Below are 23737 nucleotides of genomic sequence, written 5' to 3' on the forward strand. Positions count from 1 at the left end.
AATACCACGCTGTTACCGCACTTATTCTTACAGAGACAAAGGCAAGCTCGGAGACATGCTCCAAGACACAGTCATGTCTCAGAGACATCACTTGTTTGTGCACCTTGGCTTTCTCGTATGTATTTTGGAAACTCCAATCAGGGATTTGAACCAAGTTGAAGAACTGGACCCAACTGAACAGCTTTCAAATATCCCTTTAGTTCTTCTGAACTAAGTCTTCTTTCTGTTTTCTTTCTAGTCTTTCCTAGCCTAGGCTTTCTACATTGTATTAGCAGCTATTGTGAGGATTAAAAATAAAGCAAGAAAAACCCTTCAACCCTAAAAAACAAAACCTTAAAATAACAGTGAGATGAAGTAGAACAAATCCTCCTCCCCAGCTGGATTTCAGACACACAGAACGCAGATTGCTTTGGCAATCCAGTGTACTTTCAGCTTCAGCTTCCCTTACGTCTGCATGACAGCTCAGGATGCCCAGGGACACGAGCTAAACTCTGGGACTTGAGCTGAGTGCCCAAGGATAGGCAGGGAGCTACCCCCTTGGGACCAGGCATTCTGGAAGGGATCACCACCAACATTTGGACACAATCTAAGGCTGGGGAAATGAGGTCTCCGAACGCATGGAAATATTTGGATCCCATCATCTGATTCTCACTTACCCTGATCAGCACGAGTCTGACAATAAATTAATGACTTCATGCACACAGAATTTTAGCTTTTTAAGGCCAAGCAGCTATTTGTGGCTACATTTTAAAACTTCAAACCCAACACCAGCCATATAAATGCTCAGCCATTTCCATCTGCAGACACATCCAAGGTAAGCAGGTAAGACAGCAGCTTGATGTTAAACATAATCTGGTGCGACCATGCGCAGCGTGAAGGAGAGATCCTGCTCTCCCACGCTGCCTGTTGCTTCCCTTGCAATTTAGACAGCAACTGGAAGACCAGAGGGGTGAGTCTGCTCAGTCTGCTGATCTAGCAGAAAATTAGCACAGCAAGGGGAGAAAAAACCCTCCAAGGACTCCTTTGCCCCCTATCAAAATTGAATGTTGCCCAGGGGACAAGCCCAGCGAGCCAGCTCCCGTTGGCCACCCAACCTGCAAACCTTAGGCAAGGGAGAGGGAGAAGATGCACAACTGCAAAATGGGAAAGAGACTGTCCCTTTTGGCATCAGCTCACAGTTAGGGTAAAACCTTCAAGCCACGCTCTTGGTGAGCAAGCGGCATCCAGCACATGTGGGGGAGGGAACAAACTTGTGTATTTCGGGCTAGCCAACAGACAGAGGCAGGTTTGCAGAATAATACATAACCAGTGCATGCAGAGACGTGCACATAAAAATCCCAGCACGTGGCTGGCAGTCTGCGTGATGCTTTCGCACAGCTGTGCCGAGGCACACGCAAAGCAAGGGCGCCCATTTGGCCTCCGCTCTGTACAGCTGTAAGCTTGGCCCAAGTCCCGCCAAGCAAAGAAGAGTGCCACTTTTCATAGCAAATCCCTCCTTCCTTCCTGAAATCCTCCACGCTCCTCATTGCTGTAATTTGGAAGGAAGAACACACGTGAAAGAGGCACCAAGACTCTCCTACCCAGGGCACAGTCACTGTTAGGTGTCAGAGGCACGTGGCCCGTTTACACTGGGGGTAACGTAGGGGCTCGGTACTGGGAGTATCTTTATGCACATGCTGCATAACGAACAGGGCTTCCTTGAATTCATTTCTGTGTGAACGACAACATCATTTTCAGAAAAAGAAACTCACTCTGCTCCATCTGAGTAATTCCACTGATTGGAACCACCGGTAGATTGCTCTGTGGCTCACTGATTACGCTCAGTGTGAATAATTACGTTACGAAAATAGGCCGGCTCCAACACCGCCGAGGCCAAGTCAGAGCAGCAGGGGATGCGGAGGGGCTGAGCCCACCTGTGCGAGGGCCACGCCAGCACCCCGACTCCAGGAGGACAGCAGGAGGTGTCTGTGTGGCTGCAGAGAGCCGACCTCCAGGAGCTCCGTGGCTCATTCGTTCTCCCCTACGGCTACAGCATGCTCCCCAGTGGACGGGCCGCTCCAGCCCGGGTCCCAGACGTGCGTTTAGTATGCATGACGGTGCTCCCGAGGGCAGTGCCTATGCAGAGCAGCGCTAAACATGCTGACAAAGGCAAGGGAAGTGACCTGGAAATGACAAAGTGAAGCGAGGCAAGGAGCAAAGATGAGGCAGCAGAGGAAAAAAACGTCTGCGCGGTTGTATCGATAAAGCCCACCGAGGAAAGGCGACGGGTTTTGGCTGATACAGTTGGTGCAGTGCAGGCGCTGCTGGGTGTCTCTGGTTTGGGCAAAAGCTCTGTGGATTGGCAGCCAGAAGATTAATCCTGTGCCGCCCAGAAGCGGTGGGGGCTACACGTGGAAGAAAAAAGGCCACTTTAGTTTTTCATCACGTAGAGTATTACGTCAAACAGCAGAGACGTACTGTCCTGAGCACGGTAACGGCTCCCTGGCAGCAAGCACAGAGCTGCCACACGATTCTTCGCAGCTTAAACTGCGGTTCCTGAAGGTGAAGTCCTTTTTTCATAAAAAGAAGTAGCAGAAAAATCACTTGATCCAGAAGGGATCACTTGTAAAATCAAAATCGGTTCTAAAACTAAAGAGCTACTTTTCACAATGGACGACATTTTAAATACCGCAAGACAGGAGACAGTTTCCTTAAATAGGTGCCAGTTAATTAAGGAGACGTGGTAAATGAGTGCATTTCCTGCACAACAAACTACAGATTTACCCTCACAAAGAACATTACGCTAAAGTGGAAAAAAACTATTATTCTGAAGTGAAAGACTGCCCACTGGGGGGTTCGCACTAAAATAAGTACTCCAAGAACACCTTCACCCAGGAACACAGGCAGTGTAGTTGCAAGCAGCGACCAAGCAACCCTTAAATACACTAATATCTCCTAAAGGAATCAGTACAAAGATGAAGCTCCCAAATGCCAAAGAAAACACATCAGCTGGGCTGCTGGTTTATACAAAAGCTCAGCAGACAGGGCTGAGCTGCCTCCTGGGAATAAGACCCTCGGGGCACGTCCATGTGCTGCAGAATCAAGCCACGAACCAGCTCTGGGTCCTGCACTAGGCCACGCAGACACCACATCTCTCAGCCTCAGCACCCGGGGACCTCAGCGTACTTGTATTTAAGCAGTGAACTCCAGCGTGTGCTGGTTTGCCTAGAGTTACTTCAGCATTTGGGCACTGTGCTGCATTGCAGGGGGCAGGCAGGACGGAGCAAGCAGACACAGCAGCTTTTCGTCATAGTCCCCCAGTGCCTGACACCCTAACCCCATCCGAGAGATGGCAGGGGCGGCACTAACAAACTGACGGAAGAGACCAGTCCTAAGACCAGCGTGGTTCATGACGACCCTTCCCAGATCAACCTGTAACACCCCCAAAGCCACCTCCCCCAGGCTTCTTTCAGAAACCTGCCTCCAAAATGCTTTACACATGCAAGGCTCCCAGCCCAGAGGGAACGATGCTCGGTGAGCAACTCACCAGGTGGGCTCCTAGGTGGGAAAGCCATTTGGGAGAGACACGGCCATCATCACGTACTCTGGGTGTCCAGCCCCCAGGCCAGCATCTAATAACCCTTAGCAGCCCCTGTGAGCGACCAACACAGAAATACTATTCACGTTATTCCCTAGAATAATAAGCACCAACCTTACCTGCTCAGGAACATCTCTCTGAGCTCTCTCGCTGCAAACAGCCAGTGTCAACTCACTGGGATGCCAAACGCTTGACTTTCATTACGGTAAATTATTCACAGCAGAAGTGTCATTTTAGCAAAGTAAATTCCTTGCCATTATAAATATTTCCAAATCATGACTTCGCTTCCCTTATACCTGCGGCATCTTAGACCACACTGTTCTGCTCTCCTTTAGACCATGCTTGGCTGTTCCCACACAAAGGACAGTCTCCAATTTACCAGAACACAAAGCAAAATTCACAATAGCCTTCCTGAGACCTTCAGAAAATAGCATTAATATTATTTTTTTTACTGCGCTTCCCATGATTTTGCCCATTCTCCCAAACAAATTCTCTTTTCCTACCAGAACACCCAAGTATGCACACGCTCCATCTTCAGTACAATCAATATATTGACACAGAAGTGAATGCCTTGCAGTACATCTTCTTGCTGCTTTAATACCCTGGCTTTTCCCTATGGCTGTTTGAACTAAATCCATTCTAAATCTTAACTGTGTTTCTGTACCAGTGATTTCCAAGTCAAAGGCTTTGCATTGACAGTTACACACATGCCCGCGCGTACCTACATACGAGTCTCTGTTAATTAAGGGATACTTGAATCCTTTAAGATTCTTTCCAAAATTTTACTATTTCCCCCAAGTTCCACCCAGTTCAGTTACCAATTAACCCTCCTGAAATGCCACTTAGAACTGTTTTAAGAGCGTTGGACAATCTCTACACAGCAGAGAGAGACAGCACAATGTCATAGAAACACGTTTTAATCTTCCCACTGAGTCTGGGCTTTGTTATAACTGCGCTTTTTGCTAAACTATCCAGGGGTGAAAACATTCAGCATGACTTATTCACAACTCCACTTACCCACATTTGTTTTGTTAGCTCAGAGCAGTGCCACTGAGCCACGCTACGAGAATCCTCACCCTATCCTCAGCGGTCTGTTTGGCATGGCCAGTGCTAGCGGTTAACGCAGACTTTGCACATTAACAGAACAAGTAGAACAGAACGACAACAGAAGAGCAGATTAGCTGGGATGCACCTTACTTCGATCTCCCAAAACGTGCCACCCCTGAAATGGCAGCACCGCTTCCCGTTTCCAGGCCTGGTTTCGTGCTGCCAGCTGCCCCAAGGCGCGGACACGGGCAGTAGATGAAACTGCTCAGCCAGGACAGGGCTGGAAGTCCACAGAGGGCTTATCCTGCCCTCAGCTTGCACCAAAATTGCTGGGGAGACAAAGTGGAGGCTCAAGTCCCTGGACGTGCCCCAGAACCTCAGTTTACAGTCAACCTTACTTGAATGTTGGAGTCTTCAGGACCGTCTTGGTCTTCACCTGTGGGCGGTAAAATGAAGACAGGAGTAGAAACAGTCCTTCCCACGAGCCATGGCTGTCTGGGTATTCTCGCTGCTAGCAAATCTTTGATTTTTCAGCTTTAGTGGTCTTTGAATTGAAGTCACCTGCAGTGTCCTGCATTTCCTAACACGCTTTTGTCCACTGGGATAAATGCCCATTTCTGTGCTCTGGTCAAAAATGAGAATTTTTCCCCTGATCAAAGGAACTGGATCTTTCATGTTGCATAAACCACTACGGAAAGGAAAATACTTTTCCTAGATGAGAATGAAAAAAGAAGGACAGAAACCTTCCTACATAAACACGACAGAATAGACACTCAAGTCACATACCAAGCATTTTATAGTGGTTTGGGAAAGAGAAGGAATATAAAATTGGAAGTTAACATTCCTCATGGAATGAGATTAGAGATATTTATTTTACGCTCTACTTGAAACATCATAGTAATTTTCATCTGCACTAATAAAAATAAATCAGAAGCTGATCTTCCATGCATTAAAATTACCATTTCATGCAAGAGTCACAATGTTTCTGAGACATATGTGCCCTTTGGAACTCGTGCCACAAATAGAGCTGAATTTAAGGACTGCTGCGTGCACAAATTTATTACACCAATTCTTTCCAAAGCGGGATATTGTCATGTACAAAATGCCACGTGAGCAGCCACAGAAAAGCATCCAGCACTGAGTAAAGACCCTTAGCTTTCAGAAGAATATTAAGAACCGAGAAACTAAAAGAAATAATCATACTGCATGGCACCAACTGTTGGGTGACCAGCAGAGCCCCGTTTGGAGAACACTCATCACCCAGACAGGAATTAATGGATTCACCAGCAGTGCCCCCGTCTGCAGCCCAGCCTCTCACGAAGATGCTCATTTGCAGAGCAGGATACAACTTGCTGTTAGACAGGGGAAGTTCAATATTCATTAACCAAAAGAGCCCCCACTTTGCGCTGCTGTCTGCAGTACAAATCATCCGCCTGTGGGTTTTGTCAATGCCATCACCCGCTGTTTGGTGAAGGCTGTACCTAGAGACACCGCGCGATGCGTCAATATCCCAGCCCTCTGCCGGGGGGGTTCAGAGCCAGAGTCCAAAGCTAGGAAACTGCAGCCACTTCCTGAGTGATTCAAATAGAAAATGCTGGAGAGACAAAATGTTGCACCTCTAATTTGCATACAGCAACTCCTCTTTGAAAAAGAGCTACGTGAAAGGGGAGGATTGAAATGGGCCATTGCCCCGTGGGACATTTACTCCCAATCCTCCCAGGCGGCTCTGCAGCAGGCTTGTAAGTGGGCCCTTTTGTATTGCAACCCAAGACTGCAATACATTCAACTGTACTAAAGCAAACTTGTCAGGTACGTAGATTTTAAGGAGATAACACACCGAAGGCATAAGGACTTGGTATAATCATAAAGAGACGCAGGCAGAAGCTGTTTCTTCCTTGCTCTTTGCTATCTGCCATCCCCATTGTTACATTGGATGGGAGATGCACAGGGAGGCAGCTCCAGAAGCAAGGGAGGCTGGGGTAACCTCACCCTGATCTAGCAAATACCGCCAGGTGAAAATCCTAGGTTTCTTAAGAGGTCAAAGCCAACCTTTCTTAGATTCTTGTGTCTACATTTCTACTACTGAGCTCAGCACCTTGGCAACATGCAGATAACCTGAGAAGCTCACCCAAACCATGGATGGAAATAGCTAAGTACGGTAGAGCCCCAGTACTACAAAAGCTATCAAAAAAAAACCTGCTTCTAAGCCTCTGGAAGCCATACAAAAAGATCTCCGTAACAGGGACCAAGCAGATGGCTAAGCACACAGTCCCGGCAGAGGCACAGGTCATGCTGGAAAACAAATCCAGCAAACCGCAGAGCCCCGCAGACACCTTTCAGTACCACCCAGGCTGAAGCCTGCTCCTCCAGCACTGGCAAGGCTTGGTCACGAAGGTGTTTCCTCTCCTCACTGTACGCCTGGAAATGCTCTTTATAACACAGCTATGTCGTACGCCTGTCACCATGTTCCAAATAACTCACACGAATGTCTCGCATTTTTCAAGTGGTGTCATAAAACGCGGGGCTGCACATGCCACAAACACTGACATATTTCACTAATACAATCCAGCAGCAGCATACAGAGAATATTTATGCAGCTCTTTATTATTTTTTATGAAAGGTAAACGACCCTTTTGGTGAAATGGTGACTTGTGCTGACAGCATCTTTGTTTTTAGGAAAAAAAAAAAACACACAACAGTGAAGGGAGGTTAGGTGAGTTTGCAAATTAACTGAGGGGTATGAATTTCTCCAGCCTTGTCATAATAAAAAAATTATCTTCAAAAGGTTTTACTGTCATTCATCTTTTAAGCTGGTCTTGCTAAACTAGTTACTTCACACAGTAATTAGCAGCAATATGAATGAGCTAGAGATGCATATAAATTAAATCTATATATTGACTGAGTGAGTCTTGAAACACAGGTTTCCATGATTTAGAAATCACCTCCCCAATATACTTTCATATCTTAAGGTCAAATATTTCTAAACGAGGAAATGAGTGATTCTGCTCATTAGCGCAGGGCTGAGGCTAAGCAGAGTCAGCTGCACACAGCGATCTGCTAAAGCATTCCCAGGCCAAGGAAGCAGTAAGATTTCAGATGTCTGTCTAATTAAGTCTTCTTAATTGCTGTTTTACTAATTGGAGTAGAGTGGTTTTGTCATGATTTTAGCTGTTGACGAACAATTAAGTAGAATGCAGCATTAATTCCTCCTTTAACTACTGAGGAAGGCCAACGCATGCTCAGACTCCAGTGAAAGAAACCAAACCTAATCAAAGCGCCGTGGTTATTAGCACACGAGGTGGGAAGCCAAGAAACCAGCACCATTCCCCACCAAGCCAGTGGCAGGACATCACTACAGCACTCCCAGCCCAAGCAGGTCGGATACCAAAACCTCAAGTCTTCGCACTTGCACCTTGCTCGCTGACAGCGACAACCTTTGAAGGCCATGCCAAGGTGATCCTTCTCCGAGTTATTTTTCTTCTTCTTTTCTTATGTGTTTTCTGGTATTCTACTTTTTAGCATTTCAGACAAAAGCCTGTTGGCATTTCTACAGATATTTCACATTAGCACACGTCTCTGCAAAAAAAGATCTCTTCCACCACTAGTACTGAATTCAGCCCTCTTCTGCTCTGCTAGGAACAAACTTTTCAATATTTTAAGCACTTACAAGAAAGACCTGAGTAAAGTCTCTGTGAATCCAATAGTGCTTTTTCACAGCAGGGAGATAAGCCAAGGTAAAAGCTGATGGTTCTTGGCTTTTCTAGAGCTGGCCCACTGGTAAAAGAGCACCTCAGCCGCACTCCCTGCTGTCATGAGTACAGGGAACTTCAGGCTGACCCGTGCCTTGGACCTGTGACATTCGCTTTGCACGTGCAGAAAGGGAAGAGCCCACCTGCAGTTCCATGTGTGCTGCTGGACGATCGCTGCAGCCCGTCCCAGCGTGGCTCTGCTGACCGGGGCTTTGGCGCTGAGCTCGGGCAGGGGGCGTTTTCCCACTGAATCAGCCAGGCAGGTGCACCATCAGCTTTCGTGGCTCTGGCGCTGTAGAAGCCAGGAATTATCTGAAGTAATTGGGAAAGAAATTGGGCAAACTCGTTCCCCTTTTCAGCAATAAATCATCTCGGGGAAATTGGCCAAGGCCACTTGGAAGACCCAAGTGATGCTCTCCCAAACACCTTTCCCTTGGGAGACAGCTTAAGAGCAAGATTCGATCTGTAACAGTAGTATTCACTGCTTTCTTACAGATTTTAGATCCCCTCCCCATCCCTCCAGGAGGCCCTGGCAGCTCCTGCTTTCAGCCCAGACACGCTTTCCAAATGAGATCAGTGCAAGCTCCCCGGGTCCCCAGGCTGCACGCAAACCGCACCTTGAGGGGAACCACCACCAGCTCCCAACTGTGCTCTTCATTCAGACACAGGAGAACCATTTACACTCACATACTTGCTGAGTTCCTCAATCTTTTCCAACAGAGGATTAAGAGTTGTCTTCAAGCTACAGAGGAAGCAAGCCTGAAGGGGCACAAGATTGCCCTAAGGAAGAGCAAGCCAAGACTCGGGGACCAGGATGGTTTTCGGGAGCCAGCTCTTAACTCCTGTCCTCTGCTACATCCCAAAAGCAGCCTTTAGATGAGTCCCACAATCTCCCTGTCCCTCTGTTTCCATCTACCAGAAGTGGCTAACAGCCTGTCTCTAGCAGGGAAGGACGCCTTGATAAACGTACTAATTATCACCAGACACCCCACCCAGCATGTAAGAACAGAGGCCATTTATTTGCCAAAAAAACTTCCAGTTATAAAATCAGCGCTAGAAAATGGTGCAAATCAAGACCCTGGAACCTGATTAATTAAATCAATGGGAATTATAGAATTAATTTATAAGAAAACTCAAACCTAACATGAAATAGTTTGTATTGATCAACAGACAAAGTCCTTCCACGTGCTGAGAGCAAATCCATTTTTATTTTTCTTAGCGCTGCCGAAGCTGCTGTCCGGCCGCTCAGCAGCACCGCCACAGCCCTCACAGCCCAGCTGCAGCTCCGCTGCCCCATTTGTCATCTCAATGCCCCATTTGTTCCTCAGAACACTGATCATCTTACACACGGCAGTTGTCACGCGTCTTCCCAGCCCCGACCCTTTCAAACACTCCACATTCCTCCCCGCACGTGCTCGCAAACATCACTTGCCGGAAGAGTTTTAAATGGGCCTTGTCAAAGCATCAAAACAGAAGGTGTTCAGGACAGAGCCTCCGATTTCTTGTGCTGCTCACCCGAACGGCCACACGCACAGCCTCGCGCACCGGGCTGTTCTTTTTGCAAGGAACCACTGAGATATCCGGACGTGGCTCGTAAAGGAGAAGAATTATGCCAGGAGGGTAGGAGAGAGAGACACGACCACCTTGAAATAAATTCAGGCGCCTAACTACAAGAAGTAAAGCCTGTCTATCTGTAACAGAAGCCATTAGGAAGTGATTTAAAGTAGTTTGGAAGTAGGGTTTGAGTGGCTGTTTGAACACCTCCTTCAGAATACAAACATTCACCGGGCTATTTACAGTCCCTGTGGAAACGCTCCTGACTTCACCCAGCCAGGCACAGAAGACCACGATCTGTTCTCAGTGGGAAAAAAAACTTTACCAACTCCAGTGGACATGAACAAGTCACTGGATTTATCTCACTTTAACTGATTTTCAAAAAACTTAAAGAAGCAATACTCGAGACAAGTACTTCCAATCTCTTAGAAACTCAGCTCCCTACTAGACCCGCTGCTGTGTAGATAGCGATTGCTCATTTATTGACAGCAAAATGCTGTGGATCAAGCCTTAGTATCTGCTAATATCCCTGCCGAAATTGGACTTTAATGGTCCAATCCAACTCCCATTAACCAGAAAGGGCTGAGTCCTATTTTCTTTAATGGAGACGTATATGAAGTTGTAGCACTTGGGAAAAATATTAGGATTTTTTTTCCTGACCGGGGGGAAAAAAAAAATCAGGATCAGAAAAAAATTATATAATTTTTTGGACCAAATACTTTTTACTGAGTGCATTTTATCTGATACGAAAACTCCAAATCTAGGGCTACAACAGAATTTCAACTACACTGATGTATTCAAATTAAAAAAATTACAGTGTTGAGAAGTACAAATCCACCTCTCATTCAGTTGGGCATTATTCAGAAGCAACCCTGGTGATTATTCAGAAGCAACCCTGGTGAAGCCAGGGCAGCTCCAGGAACATAAATATGAAGTGACAAGGAAATCCAGCCTACTATTCACATCACATATTTCATGCTTCTTTCTATTTCACAGTAATACACCAAGCTAAGCTGCTTATTAGATGGGCACATTCTCCTAACCGCAGCCAGATTTGTATTTTATGTCGGGCTAACCATCAGTACTGACTGCCCTTTAATCATAATACTGCTGTCATTTGCGGTTCCACTTTGGAAGATACTGGCTTTAATACACAAACTGCACAGCTGTTAACGTTGCTGTACCCCAGAAGAGAAAGGCACAAGAGTAATTCCAAGAGAGGGACTTTATTGTAGCCATCCCTGTTTATACAGCCCACTCGCACATTTTCCTCAAATACTTCTGTTAGCCTATAGGATGCTGTAGCATACGTTGCCAAGTCCCACAGCACACCAATTTGTAAATAATGACCTTCCTGACATGACCTAGTAACAGCTAATAGCTATGCCATAAAGAACAAAAGGCTTTGTTGCACAAAAGGTCTTTTATGGAATGAAAAAAAGCCCAAGTGCTTTTTATGAGCAGGACAGCTACGAGATGCATGCTCCTCATGTGCTCTGCGTGGATTTGAGAAACATCTAGTACCAGTTAATGAAGTTATCCTAGAAAACACAAACAACCCCCAAAACAGCATTTCAACACGTGCACCGCAGCCTGGCAGCTTATGAATGAAATGCTCCGTAGGTGTTTGTGTACATTTATCATTTACTACACCACATTAAGAAATAAGACTGCAAACGACAAGCTGACACTCTTACAACCCTGCACACCATGCGATGGTGTCTTCTACCAGGGCTTAGCTGGCCTCCTGACCACCTTCTCATCTGAGCCAAACAGAAGGATCCAAAGGATCCAGGTCACCTCTAGCGTCTGAGTACCAACCTGCAGCGACTCTGCCTTTACAAGGTTTTTATTGTGGATGGTTTAAAACAATACACAGCAAACACCTGAAATGCTGTTTAACAGAGGCACATGCTGTGAACAAAAGCACAAATCCCACCCCTGACGTGCACAATTAGCGTGAGGTTCAGGCTGGCAATCTCCTCGTTAACTGAAAGGACCAGAAACCTCTCCTCCAGGTGTTGGCACAGCAAGCTATGCCCAAGTCCTCCCTTATGGCCTGAACAGAAGGGTCACGCCTCACCTTGCTCTACTCCAGACCCTACTTCCAGCACGCATCCCAAATTCGCATAAAGTCACTGCTCATCTCACAGAGCCAGACATCCCTATCCGACAGCTCACGTAGGACCAAAGAGCCAACTACTCTAAAGGGCAGGAAGAAAAAAAATCTCATCCCTAAACAGCGAGCAGCCCTGTCCTTAATTTGCAAATGCCCACGCTCAGATACTGTCCCTGACTTCTGAAGAACAGGCCACACATCCCAAATTATTCAGCTTATTTTAAAGTATCTTCAAGGTTACAGGCTTAGCATACTTACCAATTTGTCATGAAAATATATTATGAAGAGGGCAAAATTAAGAGTGTTCTAAACTGTGATCTTCCAAACTTCGTTTGCTTCCTGACTTCGTTACACTGTACATGATAGGTGCAGTAGCCATAATTAACAGGACTTAAAAAAACAAACAAACAAAAAAACACCACCAACAACAACCACCAAGCCTCCAACCAAAGCAATAAAAACAAAACACTCCAGCACAAAATTACTTGATTCTGTCAAATCAGGTCTTTGTGGCCATATGCCATGACCCAAAAGAATAAGTCAATAAGCAAAATTAACTACTTCATCCGTCTTTCACTTTGGTCTTTTTCTGCTAATAGGTATTGGAGCTTACCCCCGACCCTCAGGAAAAAGGCACAGGATCCCACAGCGTCAGTGATGCTGGTGACAGTGGGGGCACTGTGTCAGAGACCCCCAAACATCTCCAACTCAAAACCGCTGGACTTGCAGCAGCAGCTCCAGCTGTTCGACAGCAGGATGGGAAACAGGAAGAAGCCACCCAAGTAAAAAACACAATCAATTAGTGGATAGCCTACACATTTTAAGGCTTTATACCCGAAACCCAAGGGGTTCTACTGGGTCCATTGTTTGCAGCTCTGCCTGCAGCCTTGGTGAATTATTTCATACTGTGTCACCCTAACAGCCACATCATCAGTGACTCATGTAATTGTAACCTCAGACTCCTTTCTCCACATGCAGATAAAGAAGCTCTGCAGAGCTTCAGTCCCCTGAATAAGACAACAGACTTGAATGAAGTGACAGAAGAGATCAGAAGACCTCAACAGTCATCTTTGTTTTTCCCAGACCCACTGGGTACTCACAGCATCCAGCCTCGGTACAGCAGAAGTGTCCTGGCAGCAGTCCAGGGACTGCCACAGAGCCCCGATGCTTTCAGAGGGCACCTTCTCCAGTCCACGTGGCAGAGCAAGGGGTTGCACATAGATGTCTGCCTGAAATCTGCTCTTGAGCCCAATTTCTACATCCCTGCAAAATCCTCATTCCCCTCCTGAGCTCCAGCCCACCGAAAGCATCAGGCCTTTTGTCTGCACCCATGCAGAAAGTTGCAGCTTCTTGCACTCGTGGCTTTTTCTTCTATCTGCTCTGATTTGTGGACAGTAAATTCCCTGGAACACGAGTCCCAAGCCCGGGTGACCAGACCCTGCACGCTATACGATGTTTATACACACGCCTTCGAACAGACTATACGTGTTCAAAATCGCTCAGGAAATGAGCCGCAAAATGTGTAAACGACAGCACATTAATAATCTTTTTTTATAGCTTAAATTAGAATCTTTGGAATTTCACAGCCAGAGACTTTTAAATAGGTCAGAAATGTGATAATCACACTTAATGATCGCGCTCATATGCGCTGCATCAGAGCTAGTAGCGAGGGAACCTGAGCAGAATGGATATGAACCACTGGTACAGTCAAAAAAGCATTTAACAAACCTCAAGTGATTTTTATGCCAAAGCCAAAACACACAGCCCGGGCGAGAAGTTGTTTTTGTTTTTGGTCCTCCTTGCCAGAACTGAGCTGTGAGATTTCATGCTGATCCGAAGCTAAGCGCTGTGCCTCTGCACCTTCCTTTTGGCTGGCGCTACTGATTAGCAAGACTCCAGATTTGACCACTTACAACAGGAGAGCATTTAGTGATGAAAAGAAAGCCTTTCCCAACTAGGGGATACGCTTTATTATTGCACTTGTCCACACACAGTTCACCCCAGGTATGCAGAGCTAAAACACATTCCTAGGTATCAACATTTTGATCTCTTAATGAAACCAACAAGAACACACATCGCCATCCCAACAATCATCCAGGCTCCAAACCAGGCAACACTTCACAACATTTCCAAGTTCGGACACACACTTATGTTCTCTTTACAACTGGACCTCATGTACAATACGCCTGATGGAAAAATTGTGGTAAAAATGAGAATTTCAGTGAAATACACCAGAGCTGCTAATTAATCCTGTACTGTCAAGCTACTGATATATAACCAAAAAATTAAACCAGGAAAAAAAGTCAGCTATATTTTGTGTCAAGCTGAGGAAACAAAGTCAATGTTTGTCTACTGTGAAAGTACAAAGTCAGCAGGGGAGACTGCCTGGAAGCTTATAAGAAAGCTACAGAGAAATGTTTTTTGGTTTCTTTTTTCCTCCAGTCAAAATTGGCTTCTTCTGAAAAACAAAGCAAGGCAAAAGATGAAAGGCCTTCTTTTCTGAAGCCAAAGATGAAGAGTACAAAGAATATTAATGACTAACAAGTCTGTCCATAAATGCCATGAGCTTAGCTGTAGCAGGGACAAAAAGGAAGAACAGCTCTGCTATTAGGTAATGAAGTTTCTGATCTAACCAGCAGCGATGAAGGCTGATTGGGTCATTTAGGAAAGGAGCATTAGTTCAGAAGAACACAGATTTCCCGTGAAGGATAAAAGGTAAGAAGGAAAGATGCCATTATACACATGTGAGCGCTCAGGATGGCTGTGGCTCACTCGCAACGCATGGAGCAGTAAATTCCCAATTAGGGCTCGGGTCTCCCTCCTGCGTGTTCGGATGCACAGGTACACAACACGTCTGTCCCGCAGGAAATTTAGGAATTGTTTCAGATTTGTCACTTGCCCCACATGCTACTCCCTAGGCAATTCAGTTTCAAAACGTTGTATTTTCATGAATCGCATTTCCCAAAGGAAAACTTCAGAACACAAAGAGGTTTGCCTTTGTCACGGTTATCGAATCCCACGGGGGGCCTGCCCAGCCATGGCAGCTTCCCAGGATCCCGGCATCCCCCATGCCAGGAGGGATTTATTGACAAAGGGCAGAGCAGCAGCGGAGGCAGGCGCCCAGCCTCTCACCTTCACACCGCGACGTACAAGCAGCGCCGAGCAACATCAGCACAAAGCACATTCCTCCGCGTTTGACATTCGCCCGTTCGCCTTTGAGAAATTCTTTGAACTTAGGGAAATAAAGCAAAACAAAACCGCAGAGAAAAATAAAGAGCCAGAAGTGACACTAAGCAAACTTCAGATTGGGAATCTGATTCATTTGCCAGCTCACAGGCATACACACCTAGCGTGTCTCTATTTATATGCGTAGACTCAGGCTCTCTGCTCTGTAGAGGCATTCTGAGTATTTTTAAATCAGCAAGAAATCAAGAATCATTGCGCTTCCAGGAGAGATGATGGAAAAATCCCCTCTGGTCTAAGCCGTGACCGTTCAGGTTACAGGAGCCTTGAGACTGCAGCTCTCCTTACAACATCCAGCAAGACGGAGAGCCAGAACAGATAAAAAAAAAGTATTTGACATTCTTTCCCTTGACAGGCCATTGCTCACTCCTGCAGACAGGCTGTATTTTGGATTGGAGTCTGATCCAGTAGATGATATGAGAAGTCTTTGTGTTAAATTCAGAGGCCTGTGGGATGGAAATTTGGGGAGCATTCTTACAATATGAAAGCTGGCAATGTTTAAGCAAGCACTGCCAGAGAGCTGTGCTGCTGCCCCCGTCTTACAGGGCTGGGTATTAAAAGCTGCAAGTTCAATGCCAGCTTTGTCCCTAACACCCAGCGCTCTCAGCAGATCCCCAAACTCTCAGCATCTCCACCTGAGAAGTGGGGATAATGAAGTGTCCCAGCAGAAGCAGGGAGGTTCGTTAACGCCTGCAAGCACTTTGTAGATAACGAACATCAAGACAGCAGTTAGCAGAGGGATTTTGGGCAGGCAGACATAAATCTGAAGTACTCACATCATCTATGCTTTTAGACAAGTATAGCAGCAGATCCATTCCCTGTATTTAGTGGTTGTGGGCTCCATCTTCTCAACATACTGAGCAGCCTGCCTTTGATCCAAAAAATGAGCCCAGGGAGAATATTCACATGTTTAATGTTAATCATACGCTTAAATTCTCTGAATTTATAAAGAGGGTAAAAGAGAAAAGTGTTCCCCAGCTCCAAAACAAACACAAATTCCCAGAAGTTATATTTAAGACATGAGTAAACATTTGACCACTAGAGAAAGGGCCTCAGCTACACACCTGCTCAGCTTCCGCAGCCCTGAAGAAACCCAGAGGTGGGATAAGCACCTGAAGTGAGTTTGCTGAGACAAACCGTTCCTTAAATAGCCAATGTGATGTTATTAGAAAGAAGCACATCGGAGCATTTGAACTACCAATCCACAGGCAAAAAGGGTCCTTGAGCAAGGAAAGGAGGAAAAAAAAAAACAACCAACAAATGAAGTTTACTACAGAATTCATCACACAGATTTAAACTTACGATTCTAAATTTCCTACTACTGATTACTACTACTTCCTTCCTCCTAAATTTCCTACTACTTCCAATTTCCTACTACTGAATCCTTTATTTACTGGACAGGCACTGCCACCAGGACCTCACAAGCACCTCGAGCCTTGCAGCAGACATTGGCAGCACCTTGAGCATCGTCTCCTTAACACTCTGCATTAGAGAGAACTTAAACACTATGCAAAAGGCTTTAGGACACCCCCTACTTTCCCCTTGAAAGCCTTATTCACTTTAAGCACAGCTAAGATGAGAGAGATCAGTGTATCCAAAACTTTTAACTCATTTTTACCTCCTGCCTAACTCCTGGCCTAATTCCTTGGGGCTACAGGTGTCCCACACCTGCTGACTGGGGTGTCCAGAAGTCCGTCCTCTTGTATCCGCCCCACCTTGGCTCCTATACAGGTGCCTCAAGTCACTCAGCAAGGACACAGCACTGTTTTTGCACAGGTGAACTCGGGACAGCAAGAGAAGGTACCCACGGCGTCAGGTGAGCTGAGCTCCACCTGGTCGCACGCATGCGCCACCAGAGAGCAAGAAGCACCTCAGGCCACGTCCACAACTACAGCACGGACATCGCCCTGGCCCGATCGGTGTCAGGAGCACAAACAAATAGCTGGCTTCCAGAGATGATTTTCAAAACTCTGCTCAACAAGCATATATAGCAAGAAAAGCCTCAGGCAATTAAAGGACCACTATCCAGAGCCTGATTGCTCTAACAGATCTGCAAACATTACCCAGCTTACTCACAGCAACATCACGCTTCACCAGCGACGTGAAAAGGACAAATCACTCTCTCAGTCTAAATCACCCAAGACGCTAAATAAGGTTCCTAATTATTTCAAAGGCCTTTTTTTAAAGAATCCTTTAAGATTATTGTCCCCAAACTTGATTAAATAACACTTTAAATCCTTCCAACTGAACACCATTACGTGAAGTTGACTCGATGCTATAATAGAAATGTTTTCAACTCAACAAATGAATTTTTGTGAAGCGTGCTGTTTTCTAACAGTACACACCACCTTAATTTCATAAACCAGGGGGAGCCTTATTAGTCACATCTTACAAAGGGTTAACTAGGTAATTATCTTCCTTGGTTGGCTGAGCTAGAACTGTACAAAACACTGTGCTTCAGAGGAGACAGCGTGTTCCTACCTCCACCTGCCGTAAACCAAAAACCACAGGGGACAGAATTACACCGCTCCATGAGGCTGCAGGAAGTCCAAGGGAAGTTAACCCAGGAGCAGAAATACCGGGTTTGTTTCTCCTCCTTTGCAAGACCCTCTGCTGTCCTAAGGTTTGCAGGTTCTACAGAACACCACCAAAGACAGTCATGGCACCTCATCTGCACGAGCTGGCAGACCCTGCCACTGGGAAAACCCTCTGGAGAGGGCCAAACGCCCCAGAGAACACCACTGGGACCTCCTCAGCATGTTCCCGAAGAAGCACTCTCTCTCACGATGGGGTGAGTTGCAAGGCATAACCACAAGCCTGTGCACTCTCAGAGCATCTCTGACAATGAGCTAAGACCACTGTGATATCAGAGTGCCTCTGCTTTGTTCTGCGCCTCCACTAGAATCGCCCAGGAGGTCAACTCTAACAGACCTTCACAGCCAGGCACTTCTCCCTGGCTAGAACCTGGATTCACCCTTTGCTCTACCATTTCTTGCAATCTAGAAAGAGCTTGAGAGTAACAAATGAACACATTCCCCAACCTCACCCTTTACCCAGTCCTTCCCCATCCTACGCAGGCAGTCCTCCTCCTCCCACCCCTACCAAAGTAAGCAGGACGTGAAGAATCCCCGAAAGCAGAGGCAAGGCGCATCGCATCACTCAGGCAGAGCCACCGCCGGGCAGGAGGTGCCAGTGGCTGCGGTGATCCCGCAGCAGGAGCCCGACGCGGGGAAGGCTTGCTGGAACTGACCTTCCGTGCCGCATGGGCTTAGGAGCAGCAATTAACTTCCAGTCTCATTTCCCTCTGACCTAAGTCCAGAACGACTCCCATTAAGTAATTACCGACACGTTGTCACTCTGGATTGCTGTCTCAAACAAAGAGCCTGTGAAGCTGCTAAAACAAAAACAACCTTTTGGACCATGAAATACCTGCCCAGGAAATTTCATCCATGGAACATAAGTGAAACTGCAGCACAGGACCACGAGGACCATCAAGTCCAAGGAATGCAATCCAGACACAAGCAGCTCCTCCTCCGCGCTTCCCTTTTCCCTCTCACCAGTGTTTCATGCTGTGCCAGAGCATCGCTGAGGGGCCGCCGTGGGTCCTCACAGAGGCCACCCAAACCCCCCCGAGCTCTTTGGTGTCACCCAGGGATACCCCGGGTATTACGGCCGGCACGGACAGGGGCTGTGCAGCTGCTCCCATGCCTCGTTAATTAGGTGCTACGGACACGCTCATGCTGTAAGCGCATCTTTGACATAACGTAGCATGACAATTTCTTCAGAGCCCCAGAAATGCAGAGCATACAAATAAACCTGAATGCTGAAACCATTTCATTGTTCATAAGAATATGCACACTGCACCTGTTACGGCCAAGGGCACTGCCTGTGCCTCGGAGCTGATTATTTCAGCCTCCACCAAACCTGCCTGTCTCGGAGGGCTGTTACATTCCAGGAGCAAATAAAACACCGCAAAATTATTTCACGAGAAGAAATCATTAGCAGCTATACAGAGACATGTCTTTAGATCCGAGGGAAAGAAAACAATCCACAAACTGACATTTTTCCCCGAGCTTCTCTTGCAACAGGAGAGTCCGTTTAAATTAAATTCAGCCGAAAGAAAATAACTCTGAGACTGACACCGGCAAAGTCCGAGCCCGAAACAGAGAGCTGGGAGCCCAGCCGGCCCCGGGCGGGGGGCAGAAGGGCCGGGGGTCGCCCCCCGAGCCCCAGCCCCGCAGCGACCGGGGAGGGGGGGGGAGCAAGGGGCAGAGCCGGGCGGGGTTTTACCTGGAGGGGGAAAGGAGGAGGAAGAGGAGGAGGAGGAGGAGTGCGGGGAGGGACGCGGCTCCCCGCCGGAGGGACCCCGGGACGGGCCGGGGGCACTCACCCAGCTACGCGCGGCTGCTGCCCCCGCTGCCGTCCATGGGGGCGGCGGGGGGACGGGAGCCCGCTGCGGGCCGGAGCCGCCCCGCGATCCGCCGCATCTGCCCGCCGCCGCGGAGGAGGAGGAGGAGAAGCAGGAGAAGGAGGAGGAGGAGGAAGAGCGGAGCTCGCCGCGCCGCCCCGGAGCCCCACAGCGCAGCCCGGCCGCAGAGCGCCGCCTGCCCGCAGAGCCCGGGATGCGCCCGGCTGAGGGGGAGGGCTCGGGGGGGCCTGGCCCGGCCCGGCTCGGCTCGGCCCGGCAGGTGCAGGCGGCAGGGGCACGGCTCGGCTCGGCCCCAGGAGCCGCTGCGTAACGGGCGGGCTGTTTCCTGACGGGATCGCGTCGTCCTCCTCCTCCCCGTAACTGCCTGGGGCCGGACCCTGCCCGCACCTCCCTCACACCCACAGGGTGCGGGACAGGAACCCCGCGCCCAGCCCCCGGTGCTGACGGACCCGTCAGCGCGAGGATGCTCTTGGCTCACGGTGAAGCTAAGGGGAAGTGTTTATTTGCTTATTTCTTAACGCACGCGTCCCTAGAAAGCAAAATGACCAGGCCACGGGTTGAAAGGGAGGATGTGACATCCCGGTTTTACAAAGGAGAGGTTACAGCAAGTGCTGGGGAAGGCTTTTGGAGCACAGCCCCACGTTAGGACGGCCACAGAGGACGTCCTTGCTGGATGACAGGAGCAGCGTTCACCTCTTGCTCTACCTGTGCCCTCCGTGGGCCAGGTAAGCTGCTCCACTTCTTCCCAGCTTCGTTTGCCTTTAGAGCAATTGCCAATGAGGACACGCTAACACAAGCCAGATGCGCAGGCGTTTCATGCTTGGATGTGGGGAGAATGGTTCAAGCCCACAAAATCATCGCGCAGATGACAAGCAGCCAACTCAAGGTTACGATTTCTAGTCGCTACAGGCCCCAGACCAGACTGCTTTTCTGCGATGACTCAAAGCTGAAACATGGCCGTACCATGCCTGCTGACACTCGGGCACTATGAGGAGTGTAAATACCTCGGATAAGCAGGATTAGGGAATTCTCCTAGCCCAGGATGGCAGAGGGGAGCCACATCTGTACCTCTCTCCGTGTGCCAGCCCAGGCGGTGTCTAAGGGGCTGGGCATTCCTGTGTGGTAACACGACGCAGGCTGGAAGTGGGCACCCCACATCCAAGAGCCCACGTCCTGCCCGCTCTGCTTGCACAGTCTAGCACCTCGGCCATCACCTTCCATCAGCCTGGTTTGGTTTGTTTAAGTGAAGGCAAGTGACTGCAGTCCATCTGAGCAAAGACCTCCTTCACAGCCCAAGCCCACAATGCTGTCACTCTCCCACTTTATGTTTACCAGCACCACCAATGTGACACCTGCAGATTAAGAAGGGTTTTGCACCAATGCACAGGGTAGAAGGGGTAGCTCTGCCCAGAGACTAGGGCTGCATCAGTTTTGTGCCATTAATTCTGACCTCAAGCCCATGCCTGCCCACACACGGGTTTTCCCTCTGGAACAAATTGCCATCCAGATGGGCAAACTCAGCTCCAAGGGAGCAGCTCTGCAGGCCCAGCTTAAAGACAGCTAGAGACAAGTCTGAATTGCCCACACAGGCACCAGCCCTCTGCACAAGGATCGCTGCCTTTTCTTCAGCAGGAACAGCAAAATGGCCCTTGTTTTTGCAACTCTGCTCTACAGATGGGGGGTGTTGCACAAGGCATGCATGGAACGGTTTGCCCTTGTTTTGCCCTTGACTGGGCACCTTTAGGTTTTTGCTCACCCTTCCATGGCTGCTCAGAAGTCAGAGAAGCCTACATGATCACAGAGATATAAGTGATGTTTTGTCTTTCAGCAACTATTTTTCATATTCCTGCTTTCTGTTGAGGATCCCCGGAGAGTGGAGCCACAGGGAAGGAGCAACGTCAGAGACAGATATGCGTGTTCCCTGAGCACAGATGTGACTGCAGCAGATAGCTAGGGAGGCAGGGAGGGATGAAGAAGCTCAGCCATGGTAGAATATTTTCCTTAGAAGGACATAAATACAGAAGAGGTGAGGGAAACACAAAATCAACACAAACTGGAACAAATATGGCTTGAACCAGAAGGGCAGGCAGCCTACCAGACTGACTCCACAATCTTTCACTTAAGTTCTTTTCTTTAAACATTAACTTTCTGATTTTAAAGACCCATTATAACTACAAGCTCTCAGTCAGGCTTCCTAATCTCCATCTAAAACCAACACATAAATAGCTTCAAAGTTATTACATGGATGACATAGTTTAGTCCTTCTTACAGGATAGACACTGGAAAACATTCACCCTAAACTGGGAATTCTTCCAGTTTGTGAACTCTTGAGTGAGCATACAAGTAGACGAGCAAGCTTACCTTATTGACAACATCCTTGTTTTTCTTATGCCTCTTGGACCTTTCAGCAGGAGTAGGAAGGTCTTCTCTTCCTCACGGTTCTGCAGATCAGTAGTTTTCACCTGTCTCTCATTGACTCATTTTCTACCACGTGGTGCTAAGCTGTTGAGCGTATGACTTCTAAGCTTTGTCAAAAAGAGAAGGAATAGTGAATTTGTTCCACTCTGTTACATCTCCCATCCTCCACTCCATTACTATAAGTAGGTGGTTCAGAGCTGGCTTCAATTTGTTCCTTAGATATTCCAGGGTAATCATCTTCAGGCTTTGCCTGTTTCACTGTACCTTTTGCATCTGTGCCCCTCTGCAATTTCCATGTTGTTTTCTGAAGGTCTTCTAGAATTAAAAAAACAGGGAAGCTTACTGTAGAATTCAGCCAATAACAGGTCAGTCACTGATTTTGGTCTTTATTTCATTCCGTTTCAAGAATAAATGCTTTCTTAAAGAAAACAAGATAATGTAACTGTTTGATCCTGAACAAATAAGAGCAATGCCTTTTTTTCCCCTGGTATAAGGCACCTGTCCAACATTTTATTAACTTTGCTAGTTGCATTAAGCATCATGAAGTGCTGAACAGTCCTCAACTGCTAATTCCCTGATCGCTATAGTTTAGTTGACTGTTAAATGAGAAAAAATCATAGCAGGAAAAAAAAGAAAAGGCATTTTAGATCCACAGTGGCAGAGCTGATTGCACAGTTTTGAATTCTGATCGGCTTCTAGCAGCAATCATACTTTATGGACCACTGGAAGATGATGCTGGACTCATACACTATGACACGCTTCTGAGCTATATGGGTGCAAGTGAGAATGACTGACAGATCTTACGTGTTCAGACATTTATACAAACAAGAAACATTAGTTTTCCATATGTGGATATTTTATGCAGATTTCTAGGCAGATAATTTGTACCTGCTCTTTCATTTTGTTACCTGTAGTATTACATGTGAACATAATAATAATCTAAATTTACATACACAAATTACTGGAAGGTCTGGATCTGGCACACTGGGGAGTAGTTCCTGGCTAGAAACATTAGAGATGTGATAACTATTTAGACAACTATATGAAATGAAATAAGCACCTGTCAAGGGAAAATGCATTGTTAGGAAAACTGGAATTGGTATGTTCTCAAATAAAAATGTAATCTATGAAAAAGAGTTAATCAGAAATTCTCTCCTGCCACTCTCTTGCATTACTGCTTTTCTTGTTTCTTTCTCTCTTTTCCTGGGTGAAAACCTGCCACCCAGAAGCAGAGAGCTGAGGAGGCAGATTTACTGTAAAAGCAGTAAATCACCACTCAGAGCAGAGGGGTGGCAGAGGTCCTGCAGTCCAGATGGTGGCTCTACCTGCAGGGATCAAGCATGTGTGTGCTCAAGGAGGATCCCATCCATGATGTCGGTGCAGCATACATTGGGACTGGCTGTGCGTGCATGGTAGGTTTGACCTGGGAAGTGTCGGACTTTATATTTTTGGTCCTGACAGTAGCTGAGACCTGAGTTCTGCTCCAGAAATAAGGAAGAAACAAGGCTGGAGGATACCTGTGGAAGAAGCTGCAACCTTCGGACCATGGTTTTGTGGAGTAGATATTATTTTTGCCTTTTCTTATTTGATTATCAGGGTAC

At 47.3% G+C, this 23737-nt stretch overlaps 1 protein-coding gene across 4 annotated transcripts in view; it reads right to left on the reverse strand.

Annotated features, from left to right (window-relative positions):
• RASGEF1C (RasGEF domain family member 1C) overlaps positions 1–23737 on the reverse strand; it is a 105586-nt gene that overhangs the window by 57223 nt on the left and 24626 nt on the right. Inside the window, exon 2 of one of the 4 annotated variants that reach the window (XM_067005386.1) lies at positions 22080–22451. The gene's annotated coding sequence lies outside the window, so the exon portion shown is untranslated. Of the gene's footprint in view, positions 1–19679; positions 19851–22079; positions 22511–23737 lie in introns of those variants that run through there. The other 3 variants (XM_067005385.1, XM_067005388.1, XM_067005387.1) reach the window with 3 other exon arrangements.

The sequence above is a fragment of the Anser cygnoides genome, chromosome 14 (genome assembly GCF_040182565.1).
Source record: "Anser cygnoides isolate HZ-2024a breed goose chromosome 14, Taihu_goose_T2T_genome, whole genome shotgun sequence".
Lineage (NCBI taxonomy): Eukaryota > Metazoa > Chordata > Aves > Anseriformes > Anatidae > Anser > Anser cygnoides.